The sequence below is a fragment of the Aptenodytes forsteri genome, unplaced genomic scaffold (assembly GCF_000699145.1).
Source record: "Aptenodytes forsteri isolate BGI_AS27 unplaced genomic scaffold, ASM69914v1 Scaffold26, whole genome shotgun sequence".
Lineage (NCBI taxonomy): Eukaryota > Metazoa > Chordata > Aves > Sphenisciformes > Spheniscidae > Aptenodytes > Aptenodytes forsteri.
This window is the reverse complement of record NW_008794125.1, coordinates 3,283,271-3,288,067: the sequence shown is the minus strand read 5'-3', so window position 1 is coordinate 3,288,067 and position 4,797 is coordinate 3,283,271.

Below are 4,797 nucleotides of genomic sequence, written 5' to 3'. Positions count from 1 at the left end.
GGTAAACTCACCACCTGCATTCCGCTAGCAGAGTAAATGCCGGCAGAGCATTCTGAACTCTTCACACAGAGGTGGTCCTGTACCAGTAGGACACAAGGAGGTATCATCAGAAGTTATTCCTGCTGCTCACTTCAACCAGCATTTCATTCCCTGGAGCACTTGTCAGCTGCCCTCACTTAGAAATGCTCCGAGGCTGTTCTAATTTGAACCAAACAGCATATAAAAAAATATTGATTCATCCTCAGACATCATGCTTTTTTCTGTCCTTCCACAAAGACAAAACAGGGCATCTGGTCCTTGTTGAGAGGCAAGGATTTTTAGGGAGTGCTGCTGTATAGTGAAACGGTAAAAACCTTTAAATAAAAGAACAAGGCTGAGCAATCGTAGAAGACAAACACCAACTGGCCAGGTGGCTTTAGAAGAGAGGAATTAAAGGTTTGAGAACAGCCCAGGAGCAGTGTGAGAGCGCAGGTAGCACAAAGGGCCTTATGCCAGGCCAGGACCAGGGCAGGATCTCAGGTTCCTCTGTCAGCAAGACTAAGCTATCCGTTCTGAAAACTGATAAATTATAAATTTATACATTTCATCAGAAGCTTGATTCCAGAGGAGTCTTGATCGGGGCAATGCAATATTGAGTCTTGATAATTCTACATTAAACCATTTAATGTCCATCACTAAATGGTAATTTTCCTTTAACAGGGTTTAAACTTGCCTAAGCTGGGCTGAGAACAGCACCAGGGAGCTCTAGCTGTAAATTGGCATCCTCTGCTCTCACCGAGCTGCCTTCCTGCGCAAACATATGGCACCGGCCCCTGTACATCTAATGTCCCCAATCATATTTTGCTCATACCAAACTTAGCATTTCCATTGCAAAGCTCTAAACACTCTCAATAGTCTATTTGCTGTCTTTTTTGACCTTGCAGATCTCAATTTTTTTTTTCAGGTGTGCAGGGCTGGGAGATCTCAATGCACCGGTTGTGCAGAGTCGCTACGTAAAAACGATAGAAGGAGAAGTTTCACGTCAGGATTTTTTTCTGTAGTTGTGCAGTTCTTTATTACCAAGAAATGCTCACTGTTATTAGGCTCCAGACAGCAATTGTACCTGATTTCAGACATCTGTATGTCCGTGCCACTTCCACCTTCTCCTCCGGTCTTCTCCCACCGCTAGGCATTAATATGATGAGCCCGCTGCTTAGATCAATGTGCCTGGGACCCACAGGGCGGGTGGGAGAGGTACGGATGATAGATGTAGAACAAGGGGTAAGAGAGAGGCGGGAGAAATGTCACAAAGGACAAGGAGGGACAGGTATGGTGGCAAAGACAAAGAGGAGACGGGTAGCTCACAAGAGCCAAGAGCTGAGCAGGAAACAGCATATTCTTACTGTCTGTGGCTAAAAGCCTTGGTTGTTATTTGAGGCAGATAAACCCAGGGTCCAGGATACCAGCTTTTCTCACAAAAAGACTATTCAAAATGAATTCAGCATTAAAAAAATAATGTAGTCACTGTTTTGGCAGCGTGGACATTTTAGGAGGGTCACCTGACAAAGAGGAGGCCTTGAAAAAAATAATTTTATTCTCATATCATCACCCTGCAGGCATTTCCCCTGGGTCCATCCCACAGCTCCTCTACCATCCTCCCACCCCTGGCTGTCTATAGTAAGATTTATGCAACCAGCCCCTCAGTGCTTCACTGCAAAGCATATTGTCATTTTTTTCTAGTCAAATAAGATTATCAGCAGAACTCTAGATTTAACACATGGTGGAAATGATTCATAAAAAAAAGAATATCCACTGTGTTTTCTTGGTTGCAAGTGCCACAGAAGGAAAGTGGTGCTGGATTTGCAGGCAACTTTCAAATGTCTCCAAATTGAGTGCTACAAAAAGTCTATTGCACAAGCTCAGCTGGAGAGGGCAAGGCACAGACGGCAGACAAGGTCACTCTGACAACGGGGAACATGCTTTATATGCTGAGCAGCACAGGGCTGGAAGAAGGCAGACAACAAGGGCTTGACGCATTTGAAGTGTCGCTCAAAGTTGAGTCAAGGTTTCTCCTTGTGGAGATACCTGACAGCTGCAATCACCTTCCTATTTCATGTCAGCACTGATTTCAACTCCAGGTCTTGCAATTCTTCCTGTAATTTATTCAGTTCATAGTGATTCACTACATAAAAACAGTGGAAAAAAATCCCCTCAGATAAAGCACCATGGCTACAGATCTAAGATCCAGCCTCGCTATATTGAAAGCAATGGGAATTTCATTCCTTTCTTTAGGCAAACCCTTGCCCACTAGGAAACTCCAGAGTTACAGGTCTCAGTTCTGTCCTCATTTACCTCTGCTAAAATCCAGACTGACAGTTTGCTTTAACAAGCTTCAGACTGCTTCTTAAGCAACCAGCTCCTCTGCTTCTGAGATAAGCATGATGATAAAAGTAAATTCAGTCCCATGTTTAGCACTGCAGCCAGTGAAAATTAAAGGGTGGGGAAAAAAAGCAAAAGAAAGTGATAGTTTATAATACTTTTTTGTTTCCTCCAGTGCACAGGTGAATTGGAAACGTTCCTTGTATAAATTTCGGTGAGATTAGATATGAAACGTGTTTTCTGTCACTCTTTTAAATAGCATCTTTCAATAAACCATCTCCTACAGCTAATCCTGGATTTATGCAAAAAAAAACCCCAACACCACAGAAACCCCAACCCCGTCCAACACTGCTAAAGATGTGAAATGAAGTATTTCAGATTGTATATGCACCCAAATAGGCTTTCAGGTACTGTGCATATTATATTTCCCCCAGAATGTAGGTAGGGATTCTTGCTCACTTAATGTTCAGATAGTTTTACACTGTAAGATATTTGAGGACAAATAGTATAGTTTTAACAAAACAGTTACAACATGCATTTTTATTTTAGTTGCCTTAAAATGGGGTTTGCTCTTGTCAGAATAAGGGGGTTTTTTATTTGCTACAGCAAAACGTATTCACTGAATGTGGGGTTTTGTAGTGAAGATTAAGGAAAGCCTGAGATTCGTCTCTGATTTAAATAACCAGTAATTTTGATTTGTGTTCCTTGTACCGGAAGATCACCCTTTTCCACTCCTCCTCTCGGTCCCAGAGCAGCCCATGAACCAACAGACAGCTCTCTCCCCATCTGCCTCGTCCCTGGGGCGGGGGGATGCACTCCTTCGGCCAGAAGCTCTGGCTCTAGATCCTCACAGGTTTACCAGCTTTCTGAGTCTCTCTGGCGAGAAATGAACAATCAGCTTCACCCGTGCCAAACCCCAACTTTCTGAACACCTCCACAGCATGACCAAACACGCTACAAACCATCATTCCTTGCTTTCAGGAGAGACTGAGAAACAGCAACTCAATTTACAAAGGCAACACAACAACGATGCCCAGCTCCAGACTACCTTCGCTCCCACAGCCCACTTTCCAAAGACTCTGACTTATGCAAAGAAAGAGAAGCCATCCATCTGAGCCAGAGGGCTGCAAGTAACACTGTTTTTCCTTTGAAAAGCTTTTTATTTATGAGGGACTCTCCTGCAGCAGGCACTATAAAGTCAGTATGGAAGGGGACAGCCCAGAGCCTCCAAAGGAAGAGCAGGATAGTGAGATGGGACTCAGAGGGGGGAAAAGTGAAAGGAGAAGGGGAAACTGTGGGGGAAATAAGTTATTTTCATAGTTAGGCAGAATCACTGAATCACAAAATAACACAGGGTGGACAGGGCCTCTGGAGGTCTCTAGTCCAGTCCCTTGCTCACAGCATGTCCATTAGACCAGGCTGGATCAGGCTGCTTAGTTCCTTGTCCAGTTGTGTTCTGAATACCTCCAAGGATGGAGATCCCAATACCTCCCTTGGCTTCTGTCCCAGTGCTTGAACACCCTCAGGGTGAAAAAGCTTTTCCTTATATCTAGTTGGCAATTCTTGTGTTCCAGCTCTGTTCAGCCAGCTTATGAAAGCAAGGCACTTCTGCGGAAGGGTGCTCCCTCTGACATGTGTGTTCTTGTTTTCTCTCCTGCCTTTTATATAACTCACTTTGTGCTTCTTTTTTGGCTCTGTTTTTATGCAGTAGCTCTGTTATTGTCTGCTTTTCCAATTATAAAAACTCTAAATTTGATTTAAACCTGATAATTATGCTGTGATCTAGCAAAGGCCTTAATTAACCCTATTGAAGCCAATGGGTGTGAGGCATGCTCTTTAGGACCTTAAAAATTTGGCGTTTAATTGCCTCCAACACTGAGAAAGGTGCAGGGAGGTGGAGAAGTGAATATGTAGCTGATTCAAGCCACTGGTACTAACAGGACAGGACTTCGTGCACTAGATCTCGTATAACCCATCCAGACCAGGATTTCCTTCTGTCTTCCACCACAAGAGGAATATGAATATACCAGATGCACAAGAAGACTCAGCTGGTCACTGGTATTGCTACAAAAGTTTGTCATGTCCTTTGGCTGTTAGAAATCCTGAATCATGATCTGCACAGTGGGTGCGTTTGTGTTCCCCTGCAAGGTCAAGGCATTTCTAGCTGCATTTGCTACCCATCAGGAGAATTCCAGTCTACAGGGGGTACATCTTCCTCTCTTGCCATCAGTCCTGCCAAACTAAGTAAGATTTAGCCATAGAAAAAAAAGCATTGGGATCTCTCCTGCCTGGCAGCAGCCAGGAGAAAAGTACAGGAAAGAATATTTGGGAGGGGTAGTCTGGCATCCCATGCAGTTGGCACTTCCAGCCACCTAAAAGAGCTGGTCAGCCCTGTACACAGTCTACAGCTTGGGGGGGGAGGGGGGGGGGGCGAAAAGG